Source organism: Crinia signifera, chromosome 12 (genome assembly GCF_055691185.1).
Source record: "Crinia signifera chromosome 12, ASM5569118v1, whole genome shotgun sequence".
Lineage (NCBI taxonomy): Eukaryota > Metazoa > Chordata > Amphibia > Anura > Myobatrachidae > Crinia > Crinia signifera.
The window spans coordinates 83,954,777-83,970,273 of record NC_139228.1 but is presented as its reverse complement, the minus strand read 5'-3'; the positions used below and the strand labels follow the sequence as shown (position 1 = coordinate 83,970,273).

Here is a 15,497-nt window from a genome sequence, read left to right as displayed (position 1 = left end):
ATCACTCTTATCCAATCTCGCACAGTACAGTGACACGTTCCTACAAGATATTGTGAAAAATTTACCCTCGTACATAAGGGACTCAACTGACATACTCAACACTATAGAACAGATTGACTGGCACGAGGACTATTGGTTAGCAACTAGTGACGTCACATCCCTATATGCCGTGATGAAACACGACCAAGGACTGAACAGCACAAGACATTTCCTGGAAACACTCACACAGCTACCATCAGACCAGATAGACTTTATTGTTAACGCCATAGAATACATCCTAACCCATAACTACTTCTGGTTTGATAACACATATTACTTGCAGACCACAGGGACCGCCATGGGATCAAAGGTGGCGCCCAGTTATGCCAACCTCTTCATGGGCAAATGGGAGGAAGATCACATCTGAGGGGGGCATGACTGGTCGCCTAATTTGATCCTGTGGCGAAGATACATCGACGATGTAATATTCATATGGAAAGGGTTCCAAGAACCCTTAGAAACTTTCACCAGACATCTCAATGACAAACTATACGACCCAGCCATAATTGAATCATCGTACAGAGACATTTCACTACTTGACAGAAAAGAGATCCTCAAAACCAAACCTAAACCCACCCCCATAGAAAACTGTGCCCCCATCTTCATCACTGAGTTTAACTCTTCCGCCAACCACATTAAAAAAATTCTACAGAAGCACTGGCACATTCTCAAGGAGGATCCTGAACTAAACCACCTACTTACAGATAGACCTAAAGTAGTGTACAAAAAGGCCCCAGACCTGAGACAGAAATGAGTGAAAAACCACTTAAAACCATGTGCAGTCAGAGAAACCACTGACAAACCAAAAAAGGTTTCTTTCACTGCGGGAAATGTATAGGCTGCAGAAACTTGAAAGACCTCAGTACAAAAGGAATAAAAACCTGGCACTCCACCACCACCAAATCTGAATTTAACATAAAACAATTACTCTCATGTGAATCCTCAGGGGTCATATATATTCTTAGATGCCCGTACGGCCTTAAATATATAGGTAGAACTATCCGCCCCCTGAAAGTGAGGATATATGAGCACATTAGGAATATGAAGCTAGGTTAGGAGAAACACAGTGTTTCGCTACACTTTAAAGAAAACCACAAATGCAATCCCAACAATCTGTTATTTTCATGCCATTGAAGCACCCACAAGAAACTGGAGAGGGGGCAACTTCTCTGAGTTTCTGGACAAAAGAGAGTTATATTGGATATACACTCTTAAAACCCTGACCCCCAAGGGACTTAATATAGACTTCAACCAAGGTATTCTGATTAGATAACAAGCCCCCCTCTCACTGGCACACAAACAGTTAACTCCTGGAACCCAGTTTCATTTACTTGGTCAGCCGTAACCAGCTGTTCCTACCTGACACCTACACTAATGAGGAGTCAGATACAGCCAATCAACAAACAGACTGAGAGAGAGAGGAGTGACCTCACTCCTCCCTACTTCAGCCATCACAGATCACTCCACCTGCATGCTTTACCTAATGCTTGGGTCGACCTTCCAACCCTGTTGATCTTGGGACTGTCGACCTATTTTGTGTGTTGACATAAGCCCTGTCGACCTTTAGTGATCGACTTTATACTGTCGACCCTATGACCCATACAAGCCTTTACCTGCCTTTCCTTTACATGTATGTGGCAGCTGCGGCCCCTCCTCCCACGGGGACCCAGGAATGGATTAATAACAGCCAGCGCACATTGCTGCCCATTAATAAATCCATAACAGGAGATGCTCTAAGCCAGGCATGCCCAAACTGTGCCCCCCCCCCCCAGCAGCTGCTGTGAAACTACACATCCCAGCATGCCTTGCCACAGTTTTAGCATTCCCTAATAGCAAAACTGTGGCAAGGCATGATGGGACTTGTAGTTTCACAACAGCTGGAGGACCATAGATTGGACATGCCTGCTCTAAGCGGAGGGCCAGTGATAGAATGAACCAGCTGTTAAGGGTTGCCAATACAGTAACACCAAGTTGGCACCAAATCTCCGTGCTTGCTATTTCTAGGAGCACCCGCTTGTGTGTCTCAGGTTCATCATGAAACACTGACAACAATCTATTACAAATGTGAAGCCGCAGCTGACAAAATCTATGCAATTCCTAAAATACTGCAATAAAATGACATTATTTCCTAAGAGCCAAATGGAATAATACATCAGAAATAAACAAATAAATGGGCGCAGATTCTAACAGTAATGAGTTTCATAATAGTCTGGAAAGTACATCAGAAATACCATATAATAAATCACCTGACATTAAATGCACATAGCTAGTTACCATTGTGATGTCACCATTTAACGTTAATAATTAATCTGCATGATGCCGCAATACGATCCTGCCCCCTGAGTCCTTATACACCTGTCAGTGAAGGTCTGCAGATAATGGGGTCTATGTACTACGACGGTGAGTGATACTCGTAAAGCGGAGTGAGATAAAGTAAAAGCCAATCTTATGGGATCTGATTGGCTGTACTTTGGGGGGTGATTCATTACAACTTGCTAAGCAGTGGTCCTTCGCGGCATAATCCTGTCCGCCAATCATCTAATAATTTCTCCTGCATTCGCCAATAAAAGCCAGTGTCACTGTCAACTGATGTTGATTCACATGCGCCTGGAAAAAGATGAGGCGGTTGACATCGTATGACGTCAGCCGGTCCGCCCCCTGGGAGACACCGGCTCTCCCGCGTACCCATTGGAATGCCCAGCGTTTTCTTGGGGACGCACATAAAATGATGGGCGTTCCCATGGATGAGCCCCAGTTTCTCCCCCGGCCCTCCCTCCCCGCAGCAACTGGCCCGGCGAGTGTGCTCTCTGTCGGGGGTTTGACATGCGCAGATGGGGGCTGGGGACAATTTCGTATCGCTGCAAGATGCCCTGCACTCAGCCGCCAGCTTGTACACCACTTAAAGGCCGGGATGCGGTCATTTGGTCTACAGCATTATGGTCAACAGTCATTAGGTTGACAACATTAGGTCGACAACATTAGGTCGACATGGGAAAGGCCAACATGGGAAAAGGTCGACATGGATCTAGGTCGAAAGGTCATTAGTTCGACATTGTCTAGCTCGACAGTCAAAATGTTGACATGGAGTTTTTCACAGTTTTCTGAGCCAACAGGCGGTATTTCATGCCCTACTATCCACTAGGGCGTGGTGGGAGAACAAAATAGTGTGCCAAGCGCAGCGAGGCACCGTGCCAGATGCATTGCGAGCGATGCAAGCGGGTGCGGTGCACTTTAAACTGTGTCCATGACTACTGTGTTGACATTCAGGTAAAAAAACAGTGAAAAACCCCATGTCGACCTTTTGACTCTCGAACTAATGACCTGTCGAATAAATGACCTGTTCACATGAGCCTCTTCCACAGTCCATAACTTATACCGGTATGGTAATTGGGTTGGGTACGAAATCCCAGTAGTCAGGAAAGAATACCAACAGTAGGATCCTGTTTACTCTATCGCACCGCTCCTGCAGCCTAAACCTAACTAACCCCTCCCGCAGCCTAACCCTAACCATATCCTCCCGCAGCCTAACCCAACCCCCCACCCCGCATGACAGCATCTCTTTTAATTGGCTGTAAACTAAATTGTCTATAGCAGGCCAGAGGTTCCATATCTGGGCACTGAGTTACATCCAGCGATACTCAATGTGAAGTTCAGGTGCATAAGAAGAACTTTCGATAACGGTGGAGCTACTGTAGGACAATGACGTCCTTGGGATCTGTATCCCAATGTATCACTGTGTGTTCCTCATAACCAGTGACATAGCAATAACGTTGGCTGGACACTCCCTCAACACATGTGACATCATGAATAGTGGGTAGCGACTGAAAGCTGAGAATGTTCTGGTGGATCTTAAGGGCTTCCTACTTTCCAGACACCCTACAAGCCAAATATAGGTGATAATTGGGCAACAACAGGGCCACTCTCTGATTGTGCCCTGTATGGTAACACTGCTCATACACCCCTAGTAGTGAGAGAGGTAGTAGTAGTAGTAGTTTGTTTATTTATACGGCGCCACAAAGTGTCCGCAGCGCCGTAAATAACAAACCAAAAAAAACAAATGACAAGGTAACGTACAGGGTGTGTTGATAAAATACAGCATAAATAGGGGTATAGCTGGTAGAACTAAAATCAGCATCAGTTCTGAAGTAGGTGTCGAAATTGTCGAGGAGACTGAAGATGAAGTAGAGGAAGGGAAGAACAGGACAGGAGGACAGGTGAGGTAAAGAGGTAGGTGAGTACGTGAGGAAGGAGGACCCTACTCATAAGAGTTACCAGACTAAAAGGAGGTGGACGAACGCAAAACAATAGGATAAGTAGGAAGGGATGGGAACAGATGGAGGGGTAGGGTAGGCAGGATAGGAGGAGCGAAAGAGGTTAGGAGGAGGGATTGGCTAGTCGGAAGAAGTGGGTTTTGAGGGAGCGCTTGAAGGAGGTAAGGGAATCAGAAAGCCTGATGGGTGGCGGAAGGTTGTTCCAGTGCAGGGGGGCAGCGCGAGAGAAGTCTTGGACACGGGAGTGGGAGGAGGTGATTAGGTGAGAGGTCAGTCGGCGGTCAGCGATGGAGCGAAGAGGACGGGAGGGAGTGTGGATAGAGATCAGTGAAGAGAGGTAGGGAGCTGTGGAGGAGGAGAGAGCCTTGTAGGTGGTGGTGAGGAGTTTAAAGAGAACTCGGAAAGGAATGGGGAGCCAGTGAAGAGATAGACAGAGGGGGGAGGTGGAGGTAGAGCGGCGGGAGAGGAAGATGAGCCTAGCAGCAGCGTTAAGAATGGATTGGAGAGGTGCGAGGCGGGTGAGAGGTAGCCCAGAGAGAAGAATGTTGCAGTAGTCAAGGCGGGAGAGGAAGATGAGCCTAGCAGCGGCGTAAAGAATGGATTGGAGAGGTGCGAGGCGGGTGAGAGGTAGCCCAGAGAGAAGGATGTTGCAGTAGTCAAGGCGGGAGATGACAAGAGAGTGAATGAGAATTTTGGTTGCGTCAGTGGAGAGGAATGGTCTAATGCGCGAGATGTTGCGTAGGTGAAAGGTCCAGTGACGTGACAGATAATCTACCTTTTGGCCATTGACCATGAAACTTCCATCCATATTAATACAATATAGTTGAATTGCAAAAACATTTGATTGTTTTTTTCTGATTAAAACTCATTTAATAGGCTATGTATAAACTCCCATATTAGTGATCCATTAAGGCTGAGTACTTAAAAGATCAGGCAGTCACCGAGCAGTACATTTTCCTACGAGCATTTCCAACATGTTCCATTAATATGGTAAGATAATGGGACTTAAGACTATAATCCTTCTGAACAGAAATAATAAACAAAACTTAATTGATGCACGGATCGATAAGAAAAAAATGACGCAGAGGAACATGATCTCCATACTTACTATCCCCAAGTTCTGTCTGCCGACATTCTACTGTAATGACAGCTAAAAATACTGAATAATTTCTACTTACAGCTGCTGAACCTTGACAGCCTTCAATGCCGTTGTTGCCAAGGGAAGAAGTTGCTATGGGAGGTGTTCAGGCTGAGCTTATTCGTCTTGAAGAAGGGGTGTCCACACTGAGCAGGAGAGCGGAGCTGCAAAGAACATTTACAAAGATGTTCTGTAACATTGACCCTTGAGGTGCATTCTTAGGGGTACATTTACTAAAGGTCAATTTTGGTCGAATTCAGATAGGTACAAATTGATCTTTAATCAATTTTGGGCTTAAAGGGCTAAAATATACATATACTAACGGATGAATTTTAATATTCGTTTTGTTTTTTAAATATAAACTTTATTGCCAAAGTCACTTTATTGACACAGTCACTTTATTGACACAGTCACAATAGCAGAAGGCTATGAACAGGGGCGTCTTTAGATAGGAGGAGGTCTGTATGCAGCTACCTCGGCCAGGCCCCCTCCTCTCTGCCGGGAGCGGCGCTGGAAGAGGTAGGGTCATATGCATTATATATATATAAATGCTAACTACTCCTCGCCTCGATGAGTTGAAGTACCGCCTGTGACCACTAGCAGCCACTTGACGGACCAAATTACTCCCTCACAGAAAGTGAAAGCAATTTTTGCAGGCACACCGGTCTGTTTCAATCCTGCTGGATTTGGAGAGAGGGGGCTGTGAAGACAGAGATTGGAGGTAGGAGCAGATAGGGACTGGGGGTGGGAAGGAGAGTTTGTGGGCTAAAAACTGTCACAGCTCAAAGTGAAAGTAAAATGGTCACAGCTCAAAGTGAAAGTACATTGCAGGAGCCGTCATTTTGACGGGATATTAACTGGTGATTTATTAAAAGCTTCCGTTAGCCATTATTTGTTCTCAGGGGGAGGGGCCCTAAACTGCACACCCTGGACATATGAGGTGTGCAGTTTAGGGCCCCTTCCCCCCATACGTTCTCACCTTCTCCCCATGTACAAAATAGGGGTTTCCTTCCACCATCTTCTATATGGATCTATAGCATGGTCATCGTTCTCCACCCACCCGAAAGGGTGACCTTGAATGATGATATTAAGTCAATCTGAAATTTCTGGGAAAGGTCCCCACTGACTGCAGAGAGAAACAAGTGAGGTTCAGTTCCATGTAAGGATATCATGCACACACATAAGACAATAAGGGGTACATGTACTAAAGTGTGAGTTTTTAGAAGTGAGAGATGTAGCACATTCTAGAGGATAATAATTACCGCTGGTACAATACACAGCTCTCAGGCTGTTAACCACCCAGCCCCGTTCCAGCCACATAACTCCCATTCTCTACTCCCTTCAATGGCTGCCTATACGATTTGAATCATCCTCAAAATTAACTTACTGAGTTTCAAAGCCCTACACGACCAAGGCCCAAGGTACCTGAAGCAGCTTCTGATTCCACACTGTCCCACCCGATTACTGCCATCTGTGGATGAAAGTCTTTTGCAGTACCTAGAACAGGTGTGGCCAAACTGGTCCTTGAGATCTACCAACGGTCCACGTTTTCAAAATCACCTAGCTGGTGCACAGCTGTAGTCATTACTAACTGTCACATGACCCAGATCACCTAGCTGGTGCACAGCTGTAGTCATTACTAACTGTCACATTCCTAAGATCCCATAACTGGTGCACAGCTGTAGTCATTACTAACTGTTGCACTCCCCAGATCACCTAGCTGGTGCACAGCTGTAGTCATTACTAACTGTCACATGACCCAGATCACCTAGCTGGTGCACAGTTGTAGTCATTACTAACTGTCACATGACCCAGATCACTTAGCTGGTGCACAGCTGTAGTCATTACTAACTGTCACATGACCCAGATCACCTAGCTGGTGCACAGCTGTAGTCATTACTAACTGTCACATGACCCAGATCACCTAGCTGGTGCACAGCTGTAGTCATTACTAACTGTCACATGACCCAGATCACCTAGCTGGTGCACAGCTGTAGTCATTACTAACTGTCACATGACCCAGGTCACTTAGCTGGTGCACAGCTGTAGTCGTTACTAACTGTCACATGACCCAGATCACTTAGCTGGTGCACAGCTGTAGTCATTACTAACTGTCACATGATCCAGATCACCTAGCTGGTGCACAGCTGTAGTCATTACTAACTGTCACATGACCCAGATCACTTAGCTGGTGCACAGCTGTAGTCATTACTAACTGTCACATGACCCAGATCACCTAGCTGGTGCACAGCTGTAGTCATTACTAACTGTCACATGACCCAGATCACTTAGCTGGTGCACAGCTGTAGTCGTTACTAACTGTCACATGACCCAGATCACTTAGCTGGTGCACAGCTGTAGTCATTACTAACTGTCACATTTTCAAAACTGCTGAAGTCATTCCTACTATAGATCCACGGATTGCCTGAAACACATGAACTGTTGGTAGATTTTGAGGACAGGTTTGTCCACCCCTGACCTAGAATCTCCCATAATTCATCTGGGGGTAAAAATGTTAGCCATGCGGATCCGACTTTATGGATCTCACTTCCCCGTACAGTTCGACAGGCCCCCACTCTAGAAACCTTCAAAAACAGACTCAAGACTTTCCTGTTTACTCAAGCATTTCCATAAGTCTCTTAAGTATCGCCATGCTCTGTAGTTTATGAACAGCTATTCTGTACTTCATTGTTCCTGTACTGTATTATGTTCATTGTATCTGTTATGCACCTTGAGTCCTATTGGAGAAAGAGCTCTACATAATTAAAATATTATTATTATTGAATCTGATGGGTTACTCTGGGCAACAACTGCCATTTCTAAAAACTCACACTTTAGTAAATGTACCCCTAAGACTAGCCCTAAGGAGACATTGCTAGTTATGGGCGAGCTGGCTTGCACATGTTTTCCTTCAGTTTACAGTAATGTTTTTATATTGATGGATAGGTGCAATAAAATGTAATATATGCATATTACTAAGAACTAGAAGGCTGTGGGATATTTGTCTATTGTCAGCTGCAATCTAGCATGCATGGTGTGGAATCAATTAATCCTAAATACACTGAGCAACCCGGTCCTCTAGATTTCTATTTTGGAATCTCCCATTTCGGGAATATACTGAGTTTTCTGGACCCATAATTTGCCGGGATTGGGTCATTTCATTCAGAATTTTCCGTAATTTTTTTTTTTTTTTAGCAAGGATTAATGTGTGAGTCTGCAGGTGAAAGGGTTAATGTTTCAGACTGGGGGGAGGGGAAATGAATACTCAGGGTGCTGACAGCCAGGACATTACATAAATATGCAACATTCATTTCTATAAGCTCTACGCTGTAATAGAGTAAAAAGTAACAGCTTGTAGTCAGGCAGCCAGTAATAGCGCTGCGGAGGGGAAGGGGGCGGAGCCTTCCCGCAGCTCTCTATTGAGCATGTCCCAGACTGACACTGTAGGGGATTATATATTAGAGTTTTCAGAAATTATGAATTGGATGTTCTAACATTTTATTACCTGTCTCTGTGTAGTTTTACAGTCGAATAGCATACCAATAGGTTACCTAGCTGCTCACAAAAATACATTACTGTGTCTGTGTGTGTTTATGAAGTAATTTAGGGGCCCATTTATCAAACTAGATTTGCGGCTAAATCCCCGAAAACACACGTTTTCGTGGTTTAGCCGCAAATATTAACTATCTCCTAAATGTATGAAAGGGGACCGCAGCAGGAATCTCCGATTCCTGCTACGATCCTCCCTGCAGCGCCGCCGGCCGCATCCCCCATAGGTTTCTATGGGGGATGCAAAGCTGTCCGATGTATCAACATCGGGCAGCCCGGCATCGCAGCCCTGGGCTATTGCCATTGTAATGTGGCGATAGCCCATTGTAGCCTATGGCTACACTTCACACTGCCCGAGCAGGGCAGTGCGGTCAGAGAGGTTGCGGGGGTCAGCGCATAACCACGCATGCACAGACCCCCCGGCTTCCGGTTAGGGCTTCGCAGGGGCGGGCTCCTATCGGAGCCCTGTCCCTGCGCCCTTAAAAATGATACATTGCCCCGATATGATCGCATTTTACAATGCGATCCTGGGCGGTAATATTCCGCCCAGATCGCATTGTAAAATGCGATCTTGATAAATGCGCCCCTAAGACTTTAAAATCAAATACAGAAGGGATTGATGGGAAAAATATGAAATATTCTCTGTTGTTTAGTTCCCCAGGCTGAGAGGCACAGCCTTGTGTGCCCCTTCCAAACAGGTATACCTGGAAATCTGAGGCTATTCTTGTGTAGCCTCCAGGAGTTATGCCACTGAGCATACCGTAGGTATTAGGGTGGCCAATCCTGGGATTTGGGGATTAGACTGTTCATGCGCAATTAATGCCGGGCAACATCTGAGCACCCGCTCTTCCCGATCCCCATCGTGCGGCTCTGCGGTATGAAGGTCAGAGAGGTCACGCTGCGCTGGCCACCCGCTTTTGAGTGTGCAACCGCACACCCCCGCCTCCTGCCCCGCCCGCCACTGCACATGAAAGTAAAGTGTGGACACTTTGAGGGGGATGGGTTTGAATAAAAATGCCTGGGGATTGGCTCCCTAGTGGGTATGTTTCCCTTAGTAGCATTCAGTGGTGTTTCCTGCAATGTTTCAGATTATTTCCTGAATGCCTCTTATTACAAATAACTTACACTTTCAATGTTATGAGACAAACTTGAATCTTACATCTTCTCCATTTTCTTCTTAATTGTGCAGATCTGTTGGTATAAAAGATACATTATACAGAGGAATGGAGAAACCACTATTTCTCAAGCATCAAGGACTACTGCAAGTAGGGGCCCCATACACTATACCGATATTTTGGTCCCTGAAGTCAGGTGAGATTTCCCCTGATCTCCCCCTGGACCTTTCCGGGAGTGATTTCAGCTGATTTTGAACCTTGGTGTAGTTTTTGCATAAAATCATCTGGATTAGGAGGATAGGGGGCTGGGAACATCGGTCAAACTTTCTGCGATATATCGCATGCCCAAAAAACATTCCTTTTTCCATACAATTCCCGATAAAATACAGGTGCAGACACCGACCAACCTAGGGGCTCGGATGGGAAAACACAAACGATAAGGCACTTTTCAGACTATGGGTGAGATTTAATAAGATGAGATATTCAGAAAGTGAGAGATTTGGGAAGAAATCTCCATTTTTTTTAAAGCGGCAATCATTTACACTGCAAAATCAAACTGGTTTTGAAGTGTAAATGATTGCCGCTTTAAAAAGCTGGAGATTTCTTCCAAAATCTCTCACCTTCTGAATATCTCATCCTATTAAATCTCACCCTAAATATCAAATCTGAATGGTCGTAATCGACCAAAATTGTGCAAAATCGTTCTAGTGTATGGGTAAGGAACATTTGTACCATAAGATTGGATATTACAGAAAAAGGTACTTGTGAGTTATCCGGGCGTCCGATTTTGAAATCGGGTCGGATCGGGACATCGCATCGCATCGCATGCGACCATCGGATGCGATGCGATGCGATGACCCGATTTTTTCCATAGGAATCAATGTTAAAATGGACTGAGTCCATTTTAACATGGAATTCAATGGGAAAAAGGGTCCTTTTCATACCCCTACTATCCAAGTGGGCATGAGTTGGATATAAACCTGTGGCGAGCGTAGCGAGCCACCGAGCCCGAAGCGTGGCGAGCGTAGCGAGCCCCGCGAGGGGACACGGAATACCGTCCCCTCGCCACGCTTCGGGCTCGGTGGCTCGCTACGCTCGCCACAGGTTTATATCCAACTCCATGCCCACTTGGATAGTAGGGGTATGAAAAGGACCCCTTTTTCCATAGGAATCATTTTAACATTGATTCCTATGGAAAAATCGGGTCATCGCATCCGATGGTCGCATGCGATGCGATGCGATATCGCATCGCATCGCATCTGATTGTATGCCTTAACTTAAGGCATACAATCAAAAAATCGGACGCCCGGATAACTCACAAGTACCCAGAAAAAAATAAAACTTTAAACCACGACTACTGTAATATTTTATATAATATTGTTTTATTGATGAGTTATAACTAGTAATACAGATCAATTTGTACAGAATGAAGAATTAAAAACTTTTTGAAATACAAAAATGCGTAAAAAGCCGTTATAGAAATCTGTTATATTGCAGGGACGTGCAGTCAGGGGAGGCAGGGGGAGGCAGTGCTTCCCCTGTAATTTTGTTTAAAATAATACAAATAATATACCTATGACACATATTCTGTTTCATACGTGTTTTCGTTATATTATTTTTAGAAATTTTTGACATTTAAAATTGTTTGGGAAGTACCAATAAGTGTGTCACCCACTAACAAGTGTAAGGGGACAAAGTGCTTCATTGACATGAAAAAAAACCCAATAAAAAACCTCATGTCAACCTTTTACAATGTCAACCTTTTGCTTGTGTCGATTTTTGACCATGCTGACCTAATGTATGTCAACCTTTTTCATGCTTTGACTTTAAAAAACTGTCACCCAATAGTAGTCGACCGAATCGCTGTTGACTTAATGACCCATACCCATAGTAAATACAAGAGGTTGAGCAAAGCCTCTGCGCTTTACGGCGTATTGTGTTATCTACGCCCCAGTTCATGTCTGCGGCTGGTGTAGTGCGTATTACTTTCTGTACGTACTGGAACTCATCACATAGATAAACGTGGAACCTTGTCCTGTAATCGGGAAATCGGGACATGCCTTCAGTGATTCCACATTATAAAAAATACCTGAACTCCTCTTATGCATCATCCTGTGTCAGTAGCCAGCACTGACATAGCTATGTGCCGACACACGCGGCTTTCACTTACTACTATGACTAATGATGGAGAATGTCAGCCAAATGTCTGTCTATATGTACAAACCACTTCATTAGTGTGAAGGACAAGTCAATGGCGCAGCTCGGGGGGGGGGGGGGGGGGGGGGGTGATATAGATGTAGCCGTCTTCCATCTGGATGGCTCTTTATGCATTATTTGCACCACATCTTTGGCTTTCCAACAAATTGTATTTTCCTGCAGTCATCATCCTCAAATGCTCGTAACGTGGTACCACAGAGCATTAGGTTGACACCACTAGGTCGACATGCATGGAGGTTGATGTGACTGAAGGTTTACATGGAGTTTTGTTGATGGGGTCACTAGGTTGACACAAGCATTAGGTCGACATGGGGAAGGTTGACAGTCAAAAGGTCGATATGGGGTTTTTCACCTTTTTTTTTTTAGCCGACATGTGCCAACAGGCGGTATTTCATGCCCTACCATCCACTAGGGCGTTGTAGGAGAATAAAATAGTGTGCCGAGCGGAGCGAGGAGTGTATCGAGGTGTACCGAGGCATGGCGAGCACAGTTGACATGGACACTCTAAAAAATGTCACCCAAATGTCGACACAGGTGACATGGACACTAAAAAAAGTGCACCGTGTCCCCTCGCATGACACGCTGCGTGTCATGCGAGGGGACACGGTGCACTTTTTTTAGTGTCCATGTCAACTGTGTCGACATTTGGGTAAAAAAGTGAAAAAAAAAACCCCATGTCAACATTCCCCATGTCGACCTAATGACCCCGTCGACCTAACCCAATGTCGACCTTCATGCATGTCGACCTAGTGGTGTCGACCTAATGCTTGTTGACCTAGTTGCTGTCTATCCAATGCTCCATACCCGCCCAGAGGACGCAGCCGGCTGTGATGAGCATGGTTAGCCAATGGGAGAAAGGATAGAGTGCTCTTTGGTGCACCTTTGGTGCTTAAACCTAACCGAACTCCCCACAGTCTAACCCTTACCCCCCCCCCCCCCACCCTCCTTCGCAGCCTAACTTTAAGTCTCCCCACTAGCTCCTGAACAATCCCCCCCCCCCCTTTCCACGGCAGGATAATGGTTGTCGGTATTCTGTCATCAGCATCCTGATCTATTCGGGGTTCTGGTGCCGATCTTCTGAGGGTAGTCAGGATGACCATATACTGAACGTCGGCATCCTGACCACTGGGATGTTTACCGCAACCCCTTTCATATAACTCCTAATCTAGTTACTTATAACCTAATACAGCTACATACTGATGTTTGTAACAAACCATTGAGGCTCTGGGCCAGATGTATCAAGCTTCAAAAACTAAGAAAGAGCAGAGTGAGAAACAACCAATCAGCTCCTACCTGTCATATTTCAAATACAGCCTGTAACATGGCAATGTAGGAGCTGATTGGCTGGTATCCATTGTATCCCTTTCTGAAGCTTGATACTGTACATCTGGCCCTTAGAGAGGGACTATAGAGGTCACATCTTCTATATATTCCAGTGATAGGACTACACAGATGTTTCTGCAAAATCATATTTAAATGTAAATACCACATTTCAATCTCAATACTCATTTTAAGCTAAAACTCCGCCCCCACCACAAAGAAAAAAAACACTTTTTTAACAGCATGGATGATTACCACACCAATTTTATCATCTACATATAGGCCTAGTGTCCGCTTGTGTGTCTCTGAAACACTGCCATCTGCTGGCAGCAAATGAAACACACATGCACGAACACAGAGGCAATCCCAAGGAAGCAGACTAGCTTTCGAAGCATTTGCTTCTAGCAGGTATACTACTTTTATCATACATTTTAATGAATCACACGTAGACATTAATAACAGAGAGTGTGTTATGTTGTCAGGGCCGTGCCAGGGGCAACGCAGGATGAGATTCCGATGTATCATTTTATAACGTTCTGCAATTAATAGTCAGAATGACTTTATTTCTGCGCTACAGACCACCCAGGGCTACATCGTGCTCGGGGTATGTAACCGCCTGCACCAACTACTTACACTGCACGTCCAATATTAGAAATCATAATTGGCAATTAAAAATAATCAGATTTTTGCATTTCTAGAGGCAGATTCTTTTACATATTTTCAGCTTAGACACCCAGGCCCTTATTCTGGTTGACTCGCAAGGCTGCGAAATTCGCAGCTTTGCAAGTCCCACAGACGCCAGCCGCACGGCTGCCCCCCCCCCCCTCACACACCACGATCCTCTGCACGGCTGCCCCCCCCCCCCCCCTCACACACCACGATCCTCCGCACGGCTGCCCCCCCCCCCCTCACACACCACGATCCTCCGCACGGCTGCCCCCCCCCCTCACACACCACAATCCTCCGCACGGCTGCCCCCCCTCACACACCACGATCCTCCGCACGGCTGCCCCCCCCCCCTCACACACCACGATCCTCCGCACGGCTGCCCCCCCCCCCCCTCACACACCACGATCCTCCGCACGGCTCCCCCCCCCTCACACACCACAATCCTCCGCACGGCTGCCCCCCCCCCCTCACACACCACAATCCTCCGCACGGCTGCCCCCCCCCCCCCCTCACACACCACGATCCTCCGCACGGCTGCCCCCCCCTCACACCACGATGCTCCGCACGGCTGCCCCCCCCTCACACACCAGGATCCTCCGCACGGCTGCCCCCCCCCCTCACACACCAGGATCCTTCGCACGGCTGCCCCCCCCCCCTCACACACCAGGATCCTCCGCACGGCTGCCCCCCCCCCCTCACACCACGATCCTCCGCACGGCTGCCCCCCCCCCTCACACACCAGGATCCTTCGCACGGCTGCCCCCCCCCTCACACACCAGGATCCTTCGCACGGCTGCGACCATCAAATGATTTCTTCAGCGCTAAAAGATCTGAGACACCTCTATGGTACAACCTCTATGGTGTCTCTGATCTGCAAGTGCCCTATGTGGAAAGCGGACTGGCAGCTGACATCCGCTACCCGGCTCCCACGCTCACCGGGTGATTTGCATGGGAACGCCCACGAGACGCTGGACATTCCCATGGACTGTACCATGCCCCCCCCCCCCCCTCCAAGGTGCAAGCGGGATGACAAACGTGTAGTCCACTGTGCAGATGCAAAACATTGGTCACCCGTGCGAACGTGTGGGGGACAGAATTAATCAGAATAACCCCCTCAGTCACCTGTCTTGCACGCACAGCAACTCTCTTTAATCTAACTTCCTCTGATACCACATGTGA

The 15,497-nt window shown here is 46.5% G+C and overlaps 1 protein-coding gene across 3 annotated transcripts in view; it reads right to left on the bottom strand.

The window, feature by feature from the left end:
• The window catches only part of TMEM121 (transmembrane protein 121), a 79,562-nt gene that overhangs the window by 23,366 nt on the left and 40,699 nt on the right, over positions 1-15,497 (bottom strand). For all 3 annotated transcript variants that reach the window (XM_083167299.1, XM_083167298.1, XM_083167297.1), the window contains 3 exons: positions 10,123-10,188; positions 6,428-6,574; positions 5,489-5,612 (listed from right to left, as the gene is read on the bottom strand). The gene's annotated coding sequence lies outside the window, so the exon portion shown is untranslated. The remainder of the gene's footprint in view (positions 1-5,488; positions 5,613-6,427; positions 6,575-10,122; positions 10,189-15,497) is intronic.